The following is a 21089-nucleotide window of genomic DNA, read 5'->3' as shown; positions in this document are numbered from 1 at the left end:
TGTTCACCGTAAAATTTTTCATTTTATGACAGACAAGAAGACTGATAACAGGTATGGAACTAGTCTCACAGTTCTTTAGTTCATTACAGAACAGCAAGCAGGTGGATATCTCATGACTATAAAGGTCTGTTATACAGTAACACTGTGAGAATGTACATACAAAGACAACATGTATTGACCACGTAGTAAAAGAAAACAGCATCAACAGCGAAATAAACAAGGGCAGATCAAAAAACAATGAGGCTTCTAACTCAAATGTTAGAAGATGTTTGAGACTTTACAGTATGTTTAATAAAGTAAACCACTGCTTGGCCTTCTGTGCTGCCCCCCCACCTCGGCCAAGGATGCCGTTTCTTACCAGCCCAGTGGAGGAAGACCACAGAATTCTCCATCCCTCTCAGGATTCCTCTGTCCCTCCCTCACTTCTCCTTCCACCTCTCCCTTCCTCCCCTCTCTTCCCAGACTTCATGTTCTCTGGTGCAGGCGACAGCACAGGGACAATAGGATGATATCACTGTTCTGCTCCTAGCAGCTTTTCTGCCCGCATGTCGAGAGTGGCACATTGTGAAATTTGTGTATGAGTGGAAAAAAAGTGTACAAAGAGCAAGAGAGAGAGGGCGAGAAGGAGGGAAAAACAAACTACTGCTGCAAAGAAATGGAGAAGAAAGCAGAAGGTGGGAAGAGTGAGCAGAAGCAAGACTCATTTTCTATCTAGCATCAGTGCAGGTGAACATTGTGGTAGCCCTGTGTACGTGCACTGATGATGCATGGAGGCAGTGTTGCCTTTTAATTACAGCACTGCTCTGTGCTCATCTGACAATGTCTACCACACATACCACACATGCACAGCACACCTGTTATGAGCTAGACTGGATTTACACTGCATCTGTAATTCACCCTCACAAATATCCCCAAACACACAAAACACACATACAGTATGAGCACACAGGTTGTAGCATTTGGAGGAGACCGTGAACTAAAGCTGCAGAAACACAGTGATAGTAAGAGAATCGGAAGCAACTATGGTTCAAGACACGTCCCATTGACTGATCCTGCATCCTCACTGCACAAACTACCAGTTATGAGCTGTTTAAACAAGGACAATAAGGGGACTTCTTTCAAATCAAGCTGTTCTATTCGTAGTAGCAGTTGAGTAAAAACAACATCGCTGGGGTTCTTATTCTCAAGATCTGTCATGAGACTTCACCTGAGACAGGCAGAGTACCGACCACGCTGTCGGAGACAGGCTTTCATCTCTTCCACTGAGTTGTACACTAGGCGGAATTTCAGCTGCCCTTGTTTTTAGCTGCTAATCACAGGATGCAAATAGGCTTCTGTTGTTTTTCCACAGTCAGTCAATACCTTATATTTCAACTGTGTGATTAGATGTGACCAGATGTCTGTCCTGCATTTAAACAAAGTTCTATTTTATGGGTTCTGTATCTTCCAGCTAATTTTCTGAGTCCTTTCCTCAAAATTTCTTAAAAATAACTGCTGTTTAGCTCTTAATTGTAAAGAGTTTTCTTACACAATTTGGTACTAATTAAAAAACATCTAGAAAGACTAATTTTAAATAAATTATGAGAACCATTGCCAGTTTCCTTTTCATTAGTTAGAAAATATGGGACCATAAAAATCTCATCAAAAGTAATATTTCTTGTTTAAAAGAAAATTCCACAGGTAAAACCAGTTAGGCCCACTTGGAGAAAGGCTTTGAGTTGAAGATATAAGCCCATCATCAGGATTTTAAAAAATAAAGACTGTACCGTTTCCTCTACCATTTGATGGAAAATTTATTGGAAATCTTTGCACATAAACTGAATTAGATTCTATTGTAGGAAATTATCAGAGTGATATAAGCACAAAACATCCAGATACAGTGGGTACGGAAAGTATTCAGACCCCCTTAAATTTTTCACTCTTTGTTATATTGCAGCCATATGCTAAAATCATTTAAGTTCATTTTTTTCCTCATTAATGTACACACAGCACCCCATATTGACAGAAAAACACAGAATTTTTGACATTTTTGCAGGTTTATTAAAAAAGAAAAACTGAAATATCACATGGTCATAAGTATTCAGACCCTTTGCTGTGACACTCATATATTTAACTTAGGTGCTGTCCATTTCTGCTGATCATCCCTGAGATGGTTCTACACCTTCATTTGAGGCCAGCTGTGTTTGATTATACTGATTGAACGTGATTAGGAAAGCCACACACCTGTCCATATAAGACCCTACAGCTCACAGTGCATGTCAGAGCAAATGAGAATCATGAGGTTAAAGGAACTGCCTGAAGAGCTCAGAGACAGAATTGTGGCAAGGCACAGATCTGGCAAAGGTTACAAAAAGAAGATGGTTAAACTTGATGGGAAGATGGATGGAGCCAAATACAGGACCATTCTGGAAGGCAACCTGATGGAGTCTGCAAAAGACCTGAGACTGGGACGGAGATTTGTCTTCCAACAAGACACTGATCCAAAACATAAAGCAAAATCTACATTGGAATGGTTCACAAATAAACATATCCAGGTGTTAGAATGGCCAAGTCAAAGTCCAGACCTGAATCCAATCGAGAATCTGTGGACAGAACTGAAAACTGCTGTTCACAAACGCTCTCTATCCAACCTCACTGAGCTCGAGCTGTTTTGCAAGGAGGAATGGGCAAAATTTAAGTCTCTTGATGTGCAAAACTGATAGAGACATACCCCAAGCGACTTACAGCTGTAATCGCAGCAAAAGGTGGTGCTACAAAGTATTAACTTAAGGGGGCTGAATAATTTTGCATGGCCCAATTTTTCAGTTTTTTATTTGTTAAAAAAGTTTGAAATATCCAATAAATTTCGTTCCACTTCATGATTGTGTCCCACTTGTTGTTGATTCTTCACAAAAAATTACAGTTTTATATCTTTATGTTTGAAGCCTGAAATGTGGCAAAAGGTCGCAAAGTTCAAGGGGGCCGAATACTTTCGCAAGGCACTGTATAGACAGGTGTGTGGCTTTCCTAATCACGTCCAATCAGTATAATCAAACACAGCTGGACTCAAATGAAGGTGTAGAACCATCTCAGGGATGATCAGAAGAAATGAACAGCACCTAAGTTAAATATATGAGTGTCACAGCAAAGGGTCTGAATACTTATGACCATGTGATATTTCAGTTGTTTTTTTTTTAATAAATCTGCAAAAATGTCAAAGCTTCTGTGTTTTTCTGTCAATATGGGGTGCTGTGTGTACATTAATGAGGAAAAAAATGAACTTAAATGATTTTAGCATATGGCTGCAATATAACAAAGAGTGAAAAATTTAAGGGGGTTTGAATACTTTCCGTACCCACTGTACATCCCTCTGTAGCTCAAATGGCCCCTGGATTCAAGTCAACACTTAATGGATTCCAACACTCTCCTATAAATGTGTTCAACTGCATTTGGTATTTGCACTGGAAAAGCTCAGGTATTGATCAAACAATCCATTAGCGCTTTAAACCAGGCCTTTATTGGAAACTCCAAGTTGATTCCTTTAAAATGTTTTGAGAAAATTGATCCCCTGCTCTGCTGGTAGTGGATAGTGCACTCAGAGTGAATACATGGCTCCATTAGGCTGAGGACTATGTGAAAACAATCAGTAACGCAAAGGTAAACAGGATTGGTTGACCTTGGAAGGTGCAGTCTAAATATTCTCACTCAAATAATGTGGTTCCAAGTGGATCCTTAGGAGAGAAATTTGAATACTTTCTTGAGTCGAGTAATTTATTCACTTGGATGTCAAGCACAGGAGGGGGGTAGGAATTTTGAGGAGTTAGTAACAATTGGGCTTTTCTTTAGCCAGATCTGCATAATTATTGAGGTTAATTCAACTCAGCGCTTGTGTGCCATTGTCTTTGAATGTGGCTGCCACTGCTTAGATGAATAAATTAGTGACAAAACAGAGCTGACAGACAAGCTCTGCCTGAATGCACAGTGTCAGAGAAACTGGCTCTGAGGATAAGAAGAAGCTGCAGGAAGGGGCCTTCTCTTGATTTGCTGGAGACAACAGCCTTGTTATTTACAGGCACTGAGCCTGAGTTCTCTCAGTAACACAATTTCTATGGTGTCTGTGCTATATGCTCGGTTCTTCAATCTAGAGGGATTTCACACAGCCTCCAACACACTGTATGTGGTAGTCTCTGTGGTCTGTGCTCCCCCTGCTTCAGTCTTGATAAGCAGAACTAACACTACTGCAGCTGTAAAAAGACACCTTGTACTCTTCAGGGGAATGATATAACAAAATGGGACAGATGCTCACTGCCGAAATAACTTCAGATGATAGCATAGACAGCAGCATAATAAGTGAAGAGGTTTTTTTTTCCAAAAGTTGGCTGGATGGAAATGGTTGGGAGCTGAATGTATTGACAGCATGCCTCAGAGTGTTTCCCCTCTTTCTTGTCAACATCAGATGTCTTTAATGGACAGATCGGGCCAATAGCTAATTGGTATGCAATAAACTGTTCTCAAAGATGCTGTGTAGCATATAGAATGGAATGGGTTGTGTTGTAGTATAGAAGTGGAGGCAAACTGCCCTGTTTCTCTAAAAACAGACTGAAATACGGCAGAAAGGAAAAAAATAATCTCAAATGTTGCCCTAATTGCCACTAGACTCAAAGTACAGCTAAGACTAATGAGAATGTCATTAGTTTTGCAGGTACTTGGTCAGAAACCAGAGCATGGAACAAACTCTTCAAAGCTCAGCTAAAAAACGTGTTATATAGGTTGTATTTTTTTTTAAATGATGCAAACATTCATGATCAAGCATTTCTTAAACTAGAGCCAACGGCACTGTTTTCTCAGCTACACATTCACCCAATTGAAGTGCTATTAACCTGCTACACAGGCAGAAATCTAATTATACAGTTGGTTTATACACCCACAGTTACTTCCTTATTCCCATAGTCACATCCTTCTACTGAAGTGGGACTCGAGTTGGGTAAATGCACTTAAATGCTTCCCTGTCTGGGCTTTTATGTGTGCAGTGCTGCCATTATTTCTCCAAGCTCTTGACATGATAGATGTATGTCTTTGGCATGACTAATGACCGGCAGGAGACCACGAAGGGCTCGTCAGAAAAGATAAGCTCTCTGAGTGGTGCAGGGCCAGCAAGGACACCTCAGCTTCAGGAAATGGTCTGACTGCAGGTCTTTCTAGTGCATGAAATCAAGTCTGGGGTGTAGAAAAGTCTGACTGTGAAGGGTACCTGACCAACCAGCCTGTCTGCTTGGGCACCTCTGGCCTTTCAAGGTCCCTCCTCTACTTGAGTGCTCACTTATTAATGACTAAAAGCCTCACTGTCCCTTAGCGGTGCTGGTTCAACACTATTTCAGTTGTTAATGGATTGGGGGACTACATCATACAATAACCCCTGAGAGCAGAAGCTCAGGACAAGGGGAATATATTCAACCCACCAACAACAAACAGCAAGACAAGAGAAGACAGGCACTAGTCACACACTGGAAGCTAATCACTTAACTGCATGGCCTTTGTTTCACCAGCTAATCCCCTGTAGTCAAGCTGTTTTCACTTCATTCCTTAGTTCTTGGTTTGTTGACTTTATGATACAGAGATGTGAGGAAAATCAGCGTCATCATCCAAGAGTGCACCCACCACAGCTGTGTCTAAAGTCAAGGGACTGCTGTCACCAGAAATGCACTAAATTAATTTTAAAGCTTTAAATCATTTAGTATCTCTTTTTTTTTTAGGTGGACAAATTATTAAACTGCAAGTTTTGTGTCTATCTTTTGTATGTGTTACTGCTGACAACCTCATTTGATGCCACAACAATCTCTATATTCTAAGTAGAGAAAGTCCCAGCCTTGGCAGAATAGCCTGGATCAGCACTTTATACTACATTTCCTGTCTGTCTGCAGTGATCACAATGTCGGTTAAAGCTGCCTGTTCTTTTTCCTTCCAGTGTGCACTCATTATAGAGTGGCAAGTCAAAAAGCCCCACACAGTGGTAGGCATCCTGATCCCGGTGTGCCTTTCACATGGTAAACAGTTTCAGATGGACCCAGTATTGTGCTGCTATAATACAGCATCTGCTTTATGGCATGGAAAAAATGCATTGTCACCAAGCTGCAGTGAAAGAGCCATTGAAGCACAGCCAGGCCTTCACTGAAATGCTGAGGCTTTGACCACGACATCATCTGGTGGGTGGTGGTCAAACGACCTACATGCTACTCCACCGCTGAGGTTGTGAAGAAGAAGGCCAAGCCAGAAAATGAAATATAGGTGGACAAGAGTCAAGTGACTGAGGAACTTTATAGTCTGGCCAAATTTGAGAACAGAAGCCTGTGTTGCAAAAACAAGTCAATATACCACATGACTTCAGTGGAGTTAAAAAGTCTCTAATGAGGCTTTGTATCCGGTCTCAATGCAGCAGTGTAGTGGTTCAGAGTGCTGCAGTGAGCACTGGAGCTTGGCCAGGTGGGAAGGAGAAACTGTGCACACAAAGACAGAAGATGCCCCTTATGCCTTAACTCTCCATTAAACATTTAGAGCCACACTCCTGCACTCAGCACAGCTTAGGGCTGCTCCTGTGTGAGTCTATGAGGGGAAAAGTCTCAGCGTCATGCCAGTGTTCATTTGTGCCACATCTGCCAACACTACCATAAATCATCCAGCACAATACACTATTCTGAAACAGGCTGCTGCATTTTCATTTTCTCTAAGAAAACTTAGTTCTTAGTAAGAGATGAGGTGAAGGAAGCAGAGGCAAAAACAGGTCGGCACCATGGCAGCGGCTATTCAAATCAGCCCATGGGGATTAATAAGATGTTATCTTGTGTTATATTAATCCTTGTGCTTCCATATCTGTGGTCAGACTGATAAGAAGATGAGAAAATGATTGACTGTCCCACTTAAAATCCTCTATTCATTCATTTTAAGGTTATCACACTATGAGGGACAAGGCAAATATGGGATAAAGCACTGGTCAGTATACCGTGTCTACTGAACACCAACTACAACTAACAATCACTTTATACTATTTATTAACTGGGAAATTCTAACTGGAATAACCTCACACATACAGTATATTCCTGCCTGGTTACTTCATCCATAAAGTCTCCAAGTTGTGGTGTGTTAGTGACAGGTAGTCGTATATGGTAGAAGAACTGTTGTTAAGTATCATCACGTGGCTAAATCATAAACACCGTTAGACGAAGGGCACAAGATGTGGCTGAAAGCGCTGGAAAAAACAAGCAAATGGCCCTTATGATAGGATTTGTTTTTTTGTCATGCTGCTACAGTATTTCTGAGAATAAAATTGGACATTAAATCAAGCTTCTCAACAGATTTTACAAAAATGCATTATATCACTATAAAATTACACATTGTCCATATTTCCCTTTTTTAAATGTCCAACCAAACCAAACCAAACTAATTTGGTCTAATTTTTGGTGAATATCCATGGTGAAACAAAATTTCCTCCATTACCATTTCAAGCACATGCCTCCCAATTCTGCTAATTTTAGCATCACAAAACACAGAGATGTTGAGGTTGCTCCAGTTTGAATTCACAGAGGCCCGGCAGTGAATGAAGGAGGTTAGGCATGCAATTGTCCAATGTTATGTAAAAGACCCACTTTCATACCATTTTGCCAAGTCTGATGTGAAAAAGGAAGTGGTACGTCAATCAAGTTGAAGTGCTATGATGAGCTGTCCCGGGTGGTTTCTCTGTGGACACCTACTCCATTATGCTTCCATTCCACACAATACGAGTCACAGGAATTAAAAAAAAGGATGCTTTCACGTTATGGTAAAAATGGACCTCCTTCATAGCAGCACCGTAGGTGAGTAGTATGCTCTATTCACATTCGTCTTTTCATTGGTTAAACCAGCCTTTTTGGAGGGAATTAATTCAATAGGGCTGTCAAGGACACAGCCCTGCCACTGCTGCCAGCACTGTGCTTCCACTCAAAATTCATATCCAAAGTCCCAGTTTAGCTGAATCACAGCTGAGATAAACATGAGTAAAACAAATTCAGAGGTATTTTCATCTCTCACTCTGGCTGCATGTTGATGCCAGACTGGGAAACACCACTCAAACAATGTAACCCTCTGAGAAGAGGAGAAGAGATAATCAGCTCTTGCAACTTTTGATTTGAAGCTATCGGTCAACAAAAAAGTCATTCATATAATAATGCTAGAATACCAGAGGCTTTATTCACATGGGTACAGGTTAAGTGATACATTAGAGACTTGGGCAAGGACGCATGGGGAGAGAACATATCCTCAGGCCTCCAGCAGGTGCATTGTTTCATGGCTTAAAAGAGACTTGACTGCATCCTGGAGGAGGAGAGCATGTCCTGGTCACTGTCTCTTCCCTGTCTCTCACCTCACCCTGACCCTTCACCCTCCTCACCTCTTCCTCCCATCCACCCTACATCCTACAGGCAAACACCTGATCAATAGTGGTCTCCTGTTGTGCTTTGTTCTCCTGCTAAACTGAGTCTTTCAAGGACTGTTAAAAAGTAATGATGACAGTAAACATGTACTTTTACTCAAAAGAGCAAGTGAAAAGCAAACCCTAAAATTCAGAGCTTTCATCCACCTCAATTCCTAGAGCTGAGACAAATGGGAAGATACTTATTCGCTGAGTTTTATACCGTTTCTACAGGAAGCTTTTTTTGGTGGGTGCGGGGGGGTTAAATGCTTTTTCAAAGCACATTTTCTGTTCTCTAATCTGTCGCTTCCACCCATACAGACACACTTCTAATTTGACTTCAAAGAGCAGGGGATTGTGTACGCTGTGGATGAAACCAGTTCTATCATTATCTCCCCAAAACACACTGACGTTACTGTAGCTATATGCACTACTTCTTGCTGTGGTGTTGAACATTAACAGAGACTTTGGTAAATCGCAAACGGTGATGTTCAATAATTTACCCGACATCTTTCACTGCTTCCAGGATGATGTGACTGATACACTTCTGAATCTGCGGTGATGTCAGTCATCTGTGTAGTTGGGTTGGTTGAAGCAGTTGTCCTTCTAGTCCTCCCCAGCCTCAGAATATGGGAGTCTAGTTATCACTCTCTCCCAGGGTTGAGTTTTGGGTACAGGGCCAGGGTAATCCTGGGGAGTTGCACTTGGTACTGCTAAAGCTTAATTAGATTTCTTTTCACAGCCAGTGACTGTGGAGAATCTAATCAGTCTGACCTCCATGTAGTTCCATTTTTCTGGCCTGATTAGGGCCAGAAATCAGTGAGAGAGAACAGTGAACAACACATATTTAAAGGCAATGCTGGAAACAGGGAAAACTAGAAATTCATACACTATGCATGTTATTAGTTTGGCTATAGCTTTACCCCTGGATATGTTAGTGTAAACATGTGGGCTCCCACAATTATAAAAACCTAACCTACATCCAGAGTATGAGGCTGTACAATAAGCAAATACTGCAGGGTAAACACAAGGAAAATCAGACACTTGTTAGTTTTAAATTCACTAATAATTGAGTGACAATACACTGAGTCATATGCTTAAATGTTCCTTTCAAAAACCCAGTGAAAGGATGGAAGTTAGAGGGTAAGGAAAATATTGGTAACATTTCTTTTCACTGTGGCCCGCTCATGTAGCACCTGGAGCTGGTTGTACTAAAGTACTAAATTAAAACAGGTTACGTCAGAGTAAGGCTACAGCCGACAATGATTTTCATTATTTATCAACTGATGCATATGTTTGTTTGTTTTTAATCTATGACATATCCCTCATGTTTCCCCACAGTCCAAGAAAACACCTTCAAATGTCCAGTTTTTTTCTGAGCAACAGTCCATAATAGGGACATCAATGATTAATGGACTAGCCTAATTTAAGTGATTAATAATATATTAACCGACAATGCAAGCTACCATTTCCAACAATCAGTCCTTCATTAACACAGGCTGTGGGCTAAGTGGAAGACAGCAAAGAGTTAATGTTCAGGTCTAATTAACCGCGATTTAAACATAGTCAACCTCTATTAACGTAATCAACAGAAGTGAAATGAGCAGTTAAGTGCTACTGTGACTTTCTGTTTACACGGCTGGTTACTTGAGTATGGACAGTTCTGCAGACTTTTTATGGTGACTGACATTACTTACCTACCTATCTTACCTACAGTAAGCAGGTAAGCCATTTCCTCAAATTGTAATTGTCCAAACTATGGCACCAATTTGAAACTAGTGGTTACTAAAAACTTAAAAGGACCAGTTCATATAAAATCTAACAAATGTGGGCGTGAAATAAAACCCAAGAGAAGCACTGACACAGTGGTAGAGATCATAATCTGCTCTCAAGGAAGCAACTGCTCCTTTATTGAAGCTGAGATTATAAACCAGGTTTTAATAAATCCATCAGTGCTATGCATATCATAATCTCAAAGGCTCACTTTGGAAATTAAACTATACTTTGGATTATTATTCAATCAGGGAAAACAGATTGTTTACAGAGATGGCGATTTGAACAATTATGTACTGTAAAATCCTCAAATATGCACCCATTTAGCTTAAACAGCTGACAAAATGCACTTGAGCCTCTCAGAACATTTCAACTAGGGTTCAAATTTCAACTATTATTCCACAAACCACAATTCATGAAAGCAGTGAACATTTAAAGAGTGGCCCCTGGCACTAAGCTGAGCCTTCTACATACCAGGAAATGTCAGCTACAATAAAGATACTGGCAGAGCTATATGAATTCCACCTCAGTGAAACATCACAAATGACCAGTGAATCAAAGTGTCCTTTTTTGCCCTCTCTCGGGATCTTTGGAGGCGTGCTCTCTGTCATACCATAACCCCTTTGAGTAGCATGTCCATGGAGAGATGTGGTCATTGTGCCTTGAGAGGCCCAAAACCACCCAATCTTGAAGACCTGACATTAGGTCTGCTTCAGACCAGAGTCTTTTCAACCTCTGCCAGCACAATACCAACTAAAACCAATATAAAGCATGACATTCATAACCAAGATCCAAATGTACAATGTTGTAATTGTGTCAAAATATACAGAAAATGGAGCACAAGCTGCTGAGAATGTCCACAAATGTAGAGATTATAGTGTCAGTGTCCCTTTGACAGACTTTGCATTAGCATCTCAGGGGTTTGGCTATAACCCATGCGAGCTTGACAAAGACTCATTGATATTTCCACATAGAGAGACAGCCAGAACTGAAAAAGCCCAGTGTTGGCCCAGACAGCTCTCATTTGATTGGGTTATCAGGACAGCCATCCTCAGAGGAGATCTTGATAAATGAAGTTGCCATTTGTTCATCCTCACAGCTGGGCCAAGCTCGCCCACAGCAAGGAATTATCTTTGTGACAATTACATTCTTCTAAAGATACCCAGTGCTGAGAAACCAGGAAGGGATTGACCGCAAGGAGATTATATTGATTGCTATTCTATTGCTTGCGTTTGATCCTAAACTGCGCTGGCACAAAGCCTGGGTACAGTCAGCTCCATGGTGGACGTCCTTGGGTTTTTGATTAAAGTCTTCTTATGGTGGTGGTTGTTTGTGATTAATCTGTGGATTATTTTACCACTTTTTAGAAAATGTTCTAAATTTGAGAAGCTGAGACTTATAAAAAACATCCTCTGTCTTGTCAGGTGTTCGAGGTTGAAACAATGACCTGATCAAAAATGCTGTCTCTCATCCAACCGAATAGATCAACCGACACATTTCAGAACTAAATATTAAAAATACTCCATCATATTTTAGGAAAGACAGTATCATTCTGACTCCTGCTCCTTCCCTGTGTTAACAAGCCATCAGAACAGCAGCACGATCGGCGTGGAGAAGATAACTTGCCGCAGCTGCCTGGCAGTGATTCAGTCTGCTAGCAGACATGCTTGGCCTATTTGAACCTCGTCACACAGGTGTGAACTCTGGATGGCTCAGCTGATAAGGAAAGAAAATAGATCTGTTTTGACAGCGTTAACAAACTTTACAGTTTCCTGACCTCCATATTCCCTATTCATTTTGAAGTCTGTTTTTACACAACACGTGGCACCAGGACAATAATAAAATGAAAAAACAAAGCAGCCCAAGTCTACATTGTGTTTTGTGCTGTTGAATCCTCAAAAGACATGCACATTTATTTTCTGCTGAATGGAGGAATCACAGAGCTACACTTGGATTTGTTTACCATCCCATTCCTTTGTTTCCCCTGGGAGAATTTTTTCCCAGGATTCCTGTGGCTGTGTTTGGGGGGTTTCAAGGATGAAAACGAGGAAAAGAAAAGCCCATTGGTCTCAGTGCCACAGAAACAGCATCTAGAGCCAAGCTGTCATCCCACTTGGATTAAGGGCCCTTCACTGGTGGCTGCTGGTCTGCTAACATGGTGTCTTACCCTCAGCCGGGGTGTGGGAAGGGGTAGCGGGTGGGGCAAAGGGTAGGGGCATTAGAAGGCTGGGCTTAAATAAGACCTTGAGGTCAGCAAGCCTCCTCAACCATGGCAAAGCCACTTTGTGTTTCCATGTCAACTTTATTCATGAGCTGACAGCTAAGTGTCCCCTTCTTTCCTGTTGATTCAATCACTCGATAAAGATAATCTACCCCTTTGCTTTGCTCATCTCTGCCAACCCCCCCTACTTTTACAAGTTCATAGGATGCAATGCGCAACAACCAGCTGGCAAGCATCTGAAGGTCTGTGATGGATTTCTTGGCCAGGTACATTCTTTAAATCTCCAGTGTTACAAGCAGAATAAGAGCTGTGGTGATGTATTTGCTCAGCTATTAGGCAACACAAGTGGGCTGCGTCACTGTGCCAACAGAGAGTGGGATGTGCAGTCGAGTCTTTCTTAAGCTCTAAGCAAATAGGAGGAAGATGGAGGGTTGAGAACAGAAATCATTCAAGTACACACTCTTCCTGATTCTCTGTAAATTTGGTGAGGCTACACCAATGCCTGTTGTTCTCAGTACAGAAAAGGGAAGCGCTGGTCCTTGTAATGTGCGCCCACTGGCCCACCAACTACCTCTCCAACATCTGCTGTCCATCCAAACTTGGCCAGAGCTTTAACAGGCCGGAGGCTTTCAGTAGCACAGGCCGCCTCTCCAGTCTTCCTCAGCAAGAACAGCTGTGTCTTCAAACACAGGCTCCAACGCCCAAGTTCCTATTGTGGATGTCCTCGGGCATAACCCTGCATCACCCCCCTACACTACAAGAAAAAGGTCTAGAACGGCCGCTCCACCAGTACAGGCAAAGAAAACAGATCCCCTTTGTTCCCCCTGCCCCTTCTCAGCATCGACTGAGGTACATAATCCACCCCTCCTCCCTCCTGCAACCTCGAAAGCTTCAAAACACTCCCACTTTTCCTTTCCCACCCTCTGCTGCTTCTGGTGGGTAGCAGAACAATTGAGCATCTTCAGACAATTGAGAAAATGTACTCCAAGCGCAAATCTCGAGTCTCATCTTCATTTGTTCATTTCAAGTGCCTACACTCGAGGTTGACTAGGAGTCAGATGCAGTGGTGTATAGAGCTCTTTAACATGTCAGGCGCTCTACTGGGGGCAGAGAGGAAACATAAAACCCACAACACGGCATACCATTATTCCAACCTCCAACATCAAAGGGGGCTCTGTTGCTGTTATTCCCAGGCAGTTGGTCTGGACAGAAAAGAGCATCTCTAAATGCTTTGTTCTCACTGAGGGGTGTAATGACAGGACATGGGTGATAATAGAGATGTTCCCTGAGCAACCTTGAGTGATTGTGCTTGATGACTGTCATGTTGTGAAGCTCTGTCACAATGGAACATTCACAGTGACAGCTTCTTATCCACCACCTGTCCACTCTCCCTACAGTGCCTAAAATATACAACCTAATGTAACGGTAAAGCACCTTATTTCACACAAGACAGCATTTGTCATTAGGGCTATGACTAACCACTTTTTCATTAATCTGATGATTATTTACTATTATTATTGAATCAATTTCATTTACTAACTATCCAAAAATAGTGAAAAATGCCCGTCACAGTTTTCAGTAACCCAAGTTGTTTTGTCCAGAGATGGATACTTGAGTCGGCGACCTTATAACAATACAACGCAACAGCAGCACAAGCTACAGCTTCCATAAAGCTGACTCAGCACCTCTGTCAAACACTTTGAACACAAATAATCACATTCAAGAAAGACAGTTGTATTAGACTGCATTAGTTTTAGCTAGGTGTATTTAATAAACTGACAACTGTGTCAGGGTTGATAAATCTAAGAGACATATGCCAGTGTTTGCCTGGAAGCACTGTATATAATATCTGTATTTAGATTCAGTTTCCATATTTATGTGCAAGTTCACAGAATTCAGTAAGAGGAAAGTTAAATGATCTGTGGGAGCTCAAGAGACAAAATACTAACCCACTATAAACTCTTATTAGTTAATATGTCAGATACACCAGAAGAAAATACTCTTGGAATAGTTTGCATTGGAAACATTAGAAACTTGAGACTTGACTCAGGCTAACATGAAGACCCCACTCGGACTTGCATTTTGTGACCCATGAACATGTATGTTTTTGTCCAAGCAGCTGTCCAAAACACAAAAATATTCAGTTTACTATCCCAGAAGACAGCCAATATACAAAATTGAAGCTGGAACCAAAACAATTAGCTTTATCAATCAACCATTAAAATTGCTGCCAGGTAATTTTCTATGAATTGCTAATCCATCAATCATTCCAATGTTTCAGCACCATTTGAGATAAAACACTTTCAAAGCATTTTTAAATTAGGGTAACTGCACATCTTTGTATCTAATTACTCAGACAACCAGTCTGAGTCTTGCTGTGAGTGACACATTAATCACCTAATATCAATTTTTCTTTGTCGTCTGTCACCATCCGCTCCTGATAATATAACACAGGCCTAGGATGTAAACATCAACAGTTACAGCAGTGCAAAGTGGATTCACAGGAACGTGTCAGCCCCCATTAGAGTTGCTGCCAAACTGAGTGTGAAACTGTAATTGTACCCACCAGATTGTAACAATACAGGCTCCACTCCCAGACAGAAAAGTGAAACACATGAACATGCATGCCCTTCACTGCATGTACCCATCGACCCTCAGATACATGTGTCCACATTACGACCAAAGCAAGTGCTCACGCAGTTATGAAACAGGGGGGACCCTGCTCCCTCTGCAGTTCACTAATGAGGCACTTATCTGTCCCAAAATGAGTTGAACATGTTTGTGACAAGGGGGCCCAAGCAATGTCAGCGTGCTGTGCTGCTGTGTGACTGGCCCACTGGGAAAAAACACCCAGACTGCAGTGACACTAATGGATAGGCAGAGGCCTCCATCGGTCCCTGGAGATTTAGCCTAATCACAGCTGAGCAGCACAGCACTTCTGTTCACAACGGCGGTTGGATCGTCTCCACTCAGGGCACGTGTCTCCAGAGCACACTCAATCATTCAGCCAGTCAGCTGGAGTGACCTGTGATGGTGCGTTATTGAACTGTGCCTGTGCAATTTTGCATAAAAAAAAGACATTATGGTAGGACCTTATTAAGGAACAGTTCGTTTTTTTTTTTTTCAATTTTGACCTATGTTCTTTAGTTTTGGTCAATATTTCTACCAGTAATGATAACAGTGCACCGAGAAAGATAACAGCTTTGATCTGACAACATGGCAACATCACTAAAAAAAGAGTAAAGAAGTCAGATGAGGCAAGAAACACAAGTGGTCACACAATCATGCAGGCTTCAAAGCTTCTCCTGCATTAGTTAAACTTATTTGGAAGTAAAACTGAAAGCCCAGCTGTTGGCCATACACACTGATCTCAGTTTACAGACCAACACACTCATTCAAATTTGACCAACTGTATATAATGTGCAGTAGTTATACATACACACAGTTTCTCTGTAACAACATGTGTTTGGTTTTGACAAATAAAGTGGTTTAGATGACCTGGCTAAACATTCTGATCTGAATTAAATGTCCAAATTTGAGAAGTGGGGCCAGGGAATGTCACGTTGACCAGCTAATGAAGTGTGTCCTTTGTCAAATGAGTAAAGTGAAAGTCCCTCAGGTTGACACCAGTTCCTTTAAGTGATGTAATCATCTTCACCACAAGTCACACAGAACAGCACTTTCTGTCTGTGAGGCACTTTGTCCCGTTTTGCAGTTGGGGGAGTTCACAATGCCACAGACGGCCGCTTACAGAAGCAACGTTGATGCAGAATAGTCTGCGTGTTTCTCCAGCCCACAGAGTTAAATTAGTGGCATTTTCCCTCCGACACCCAAGCTTTTCCCATAGCCTCCAGAGCTGCCCGCCGCTGGTATTAGGTCAGCAGTATGACTGACTGGTGCTCTCACAATAACACCAGCCAACGTGTGTCATGATAATCCCTTATTTATGCAAATCTCCCCTCTAGTGCCGGTGGTGCTGCTGGTGAAAGTAAAGATGGCAGCACAATGTAGGTCACTATCTTATCCTGATTTCTCCACATTGGTAAAATAAGCCTGAGTGGCCTATCTGTCAGCAGAGCTCCAGTAGCAGAAGATTAGTGGCTCCCAGGGTTCAAGCACCATCCTAACTTAGCATGGCCAAACTAGGAGTGAAGAGCCCACCGTAAGAGACACAGACAGTCAGGGGTATGCATACATTCAGAGGCTTGTTTCTGAATGAATCCAAACTAGGCGTAAGGCAGACATAGAGGGATATTGTTATGTTCTTAAACTGATTAACAGCAGTATGCCTGGAGTGAATAAACACTACTAGAAAGTGTGTCAGCCCTTTCAGAGCCCACCCAGTACAAGAGCATCAGACAATATACAGTAGCAGGGGTCATTAGCATTGTATTAATTAGGGTGTCTGAGCAGGCAGCAAAAGTGTGCAACTAAGGCATGTGTATGTGGGTGTGTGAGTGTGACTGTCTGGGGGTGAGCAAAGCAAGATGAGGGGTAGGGGGGTTGTTGTTGCATGATGGTGAGTTCCCCCTTGACTGAAGCTCTGACCAACAGGAGCCAGAGGGAGGAGGACGGGGGAGTAAAGAGGGGATTGGGTGGGAATGAGGGGCTTTTTTTCCAGTAAAGCAGCTGCTTGGTTATGTGAAATAAATGGAGTGAGATGTAAGTGGTGAATCTTGGGGGTGGGGGACTATCATAATCAGACTGAGTTTGATGAAGAGAAATTACTCTAAACAAACTGACCGGTCAGTCAAAACAAGACAGGGCTGTGATATGAATATGATGGGAATTAAACATATGGGGAGCAAATCAGCTTAGGACATGAGGGGGTTTTGTGTATAAGGGCAGCAATTTCATCAACACATGACAAAAAACATCTGTCAGATACAAGAGATCCATATCTGGCTATCTGTGCTTACAGGGTCAAACATACAGTAGGCATCATAAAGCAAAGGACAAACCACATGAAAGGTTCAGACTGGAATATAAGTGGCAGTATCTTTTAAGCAGTACACTCAGCGTCAGCCCTTGGTTTGGCAGTCCCGCACACCTGCACCTGCTGTGTCTGATGACCACAGAGCTATGCGCTAACGTAGCGTAAAGTGCGCTTCGAAAACACCCTGTAAACAGAACAGTGGTTTTACTGCAAGCCAAGAGCATCGAACTCACTGTGGCACGCTGCCTCTCTCTCTCTTCACAAACTCCTGACAGTGAACTATGAGATACACCGCACGTGTTTATTATGAATGGTATCATTTAGCTCACCTTCTCTCCTCAGTCCGTGACGCGGAACACGAAGCTGCTCTGTCTTCAGTCTCCTGCGACAGACTGCGATACAGACTGCTGTGTATTTACACGGAATCCTGTTCAGCGCCCTGCCTCTTGCACTTGCCTTCCCTGCCTCACTGGTACCCTCCTCTCCCACCAGTTCATCAACACACACACACGCAGGCGGGGCGGGGGGACGCAGCAGCACTCCGGGACGTGCGCACACCCATTGCGCGCACTGCAGCGCCGCTGCCGATATATAGTGGCCTGAAGGCACTGAACCATTCTAGCAAATCCACATAGACACGCTAATAGTACTTTAGCCCCTGACAGACTCAAGCTCACAGATGGACAACAGCTGGACGAGTTTTAGGATAGAACAAGCTAAAAATTGCCCTTTAATGCTCAGCAATGTCCTTTTCTGTTATTTAGCAGCAGGGATTGGCTTTCAAATTAAGCCTGGTTTGGCATAAAAAGAGGGTTTCAGGTTTGAGTTGTCATCCAAAAGCAGTTTGACAGAAATCAGGTTGTGGCACAGATCTGAACCAAGATGAAAATGCCTTTACATTTACTAACCATGTAGAAATATGCTTAAGTGCAGCCCATCATAAAAAGCCTAAAGAACTATACAAAACCTTTAAAAGGGTCAAATCCATGGACCCTCCTTCACGTAGTTCAGTGCTCCTCTTTCTTTAAAGGTAAACTATTTTCAGAACCTCTGTTTTACTTAACACTGACAACTGACTGAAAATTGGGAGAAAGTGGGCTTGACATGCAGCCAGCGTCATTTGCTGGATTTAATCCCCCAGTGTCAAAAGCAGCAGTCCCCCTCATCTAATGGAGGAACCAAGGGATTCATACCCACTTCAGTTTATAGTGCCACACTGGGAATTATTCTAATTGTCCTTGCCTCTCATTTCAGACCGCCTCCAGATATGTCTGCATTCCTCCTGAATCTCATTAAAATATTCTCTTAATTTCTCCCATGCATATTATCCATAAAATACTCTGAGGGATTTTCATAAGTTCAAGGATACAGCACCATGGAGCCAAATATGCAAGCTGCAAAGTGAATCTTGTCAGGGCTTTGTGTTGAACAGCAAAAGCCCACCAGAGAAGACGTTTTCTCTGCCTCACTGGTAACTCCAATTACCGTGTCTATTACTGCAGTGGATCCTTGAAGTCCTCTGATCGCTGAGATGCAAATCTTCACAAATGGCAAAGCTATTGTGCGGAAGAGAAAGAGCTATTTCTTGGCCCGTTTTCTTTACGGAGTCAGTGTTATTTCTTTTTTATTCTTCAGATCAAACTGGATAACAGAGGCAGCACCAGCAGGCCAACCATGAAATGACCTGGCTCTCATCAGAGGTGATGATTAATAACACAGATTCACCATAGCTCAGCACGCTCACAGTTAGAGCTTATGTCAAAACACAGAAATGACACTACAACCATGATACATTCGCACTGACATTTTTGAAATATGCAGCAGAGAAAGAGTTAGCCATGTATTATTTGCAAGAAAAATAGCTCAGTTTTTATAACATTCATCTGTTATGTAAAAGTTTGACTTTGACAGTCAGTAAGTCCCATTATTCATTATCACCCGTGTTTCTGCCGCTTCTTTACAAATGTGAAAATCACATTTTTAAATTAAACTCTTCATATCTAATCTCAATATCAGCTGCCTGCTCCAAAACTAATTAAGTGCTAATGAGCTGGGTTGATTTGTTGCAGCTAAATGCGAGGTGGAACTGAGTAGCAGCCACCCTGAGAATAAACAGTTATTACATAAACACAAAGACATGAAGTCACAGTACTTGTCAAAACCTCCTTGAGACACATTACCAGCATGGACCAGAGACAAGTACTATATTAGTATTCTGAGGTCGGAGGTCTGGACAAAGATGCAAACAAAATTAAATTACTGATGTGATTACTGCTGAGGGACAACTTTATGCGCAAGATCTATTACATCAGGAGAGGGTGCATTTCCTCTCTCAGTCTGTCATGTTACATTATGACTTCTCTCTTATTGAGTGGGAGCAGCCTTTACTGGCTGTCTGTCATAACGGACAGGAGGCAAAAGCATCACATGAATCAATTTAATTCAGCACAGTGACAGCAGATTTTCAGGTAACATGTTGGATTTACAGTGACTATTATTCATGGGAATCCTTGGAAAAGGTTTTACAACTCATGTTCAGTCCATTTCTTTGATTTCTCCCATTTTCCATTTGCATCTACAGCATTCAATTTACAGTTGTTTTAAGTTACTTTTCACTAGGTAATTTTTAATGAATCATTGAAGCCTTTTGCTCCATTACATCTCCCATCACCAAAGAGTATGCTGAGTAAAATGCAATGTCACCATCAAAAAGGCTGTAATGAAGGCAATCTTTTCTGTTAACAAGTGCAAGTTTGGCCACTGATATCATAGCTGCATTCACTCAAAGGAGCTCTTCATTTAACCCTGAAAATGTCAGGATTTAATCAGTGCTCACTTCTGTGTCAGAGTTTGAATTTGCTCTGAAAGTAACCTCCAAACTATTGATGTGAGAAAACATGTAAGGCCAAATTCAAGGGCCAACATTGAACGTTAAAGTAAAAGACAAAGTAAATAAAGTGGATAATCTTGATTTTACAGTATTCATTCAAAATTACAGAGGACGAGAGAAGACCTGTCTTGTGATTTAGAATTAATAGTGTCTCTAACCCCCCACCCAAAAGCCATGCCTTTTGTACTGTCAGAAACTCAGATGAAACTTCTTGATACTTTGTGACAGGGTTTACATCATATTAAGTATAACACTATAGTTACTTGGGGGCAGCTGTGGCTGAGGAGGTAGAGCGGGTCGTTTCCTAACCGGAGGATTAGCGGTTCGATTCCCGGCTTGTCCAGTCAACATGTCGAGGTGTCCTTGAGCAAGACACTGAACCCCCAGTTGCTCCCGGTGATGTCACCGGTGTGTGAGTGCTTGGGAGTGCGAATGGGTGAATGGCCGAATAATGTGAAAGCGCTTTGAGTGTGCTGTAAAAAGCATAGAAAGTTATACAAGTATAAGACCAAGACCATTTACTTGCCTACAGTGGAAGCAGCAGAAGACTCAGCACATGGTCATCAGAAGGTTGACAGGTGGTCTGGGTGCAATAAGCCAAATCCAGTGCACAGTGCCCTTCTCCTTACTTCCTTATTAATGAGGAATGTGCTGACTACTGGCACCAGAGTCAAGCAAAGAGATCAGAATAGCTGCATGTCTTATACCAGGTGAGGCTCCTGCATGTGGCACATAAACATTTATAAAAATTTTTTCAAGTGGACAGAATTAAAGTGTACTGTGAGGGATCTTGAAATCCATGCCACACATTGTCCTTCCATACATACATGGCTGCTAATATGGGCTTCAC

At 42.0% G+C, this 21089-nt stretch overlaps 1 protein-coding gene across 1 annotated transcript in view; it reads right to left on the bottom strand.

Annotated features, from left to right (window-relative positions):
- Positions 1–17888, bottom strand: part of LOC109973063 (neuronal cell adhesion molecule-like) — a 72163-nt gene extending 54275 nt beyond the window's left edge. Inside the window, exon 1 of the mRNA XM_020622379.1 lies at positions 17679–17888. The gene's annotated coding sequence lies outside the window, so the exon portion shown is untranslated. The remainder of the gene's footprint in view (positions 1–17678) is intronic.
- Positions 17889–21089: the final 3201 nt, after the last annotated feature.

Source organism: Monopterus albus, unplaced genomic scaffold (assembly GCF_001952655.1).
Source record: "Monopterus albus unplaced genomic scaffold, M_albus_1.0 scaffold7.1, whole genome shotgun sequence".
Taxonomy (NCBI): Eukaryota; Metazoa; Chordata; class Actinopteri; order Synbranchiformes; family Synbranchidae; genus Monopterus; species Monopterus albus.
The sequence above is the reverse complement of the archived record's forward strand: the minus strand, read 5'-3'. Positions and strand labels throughout refer to the sequence as shown.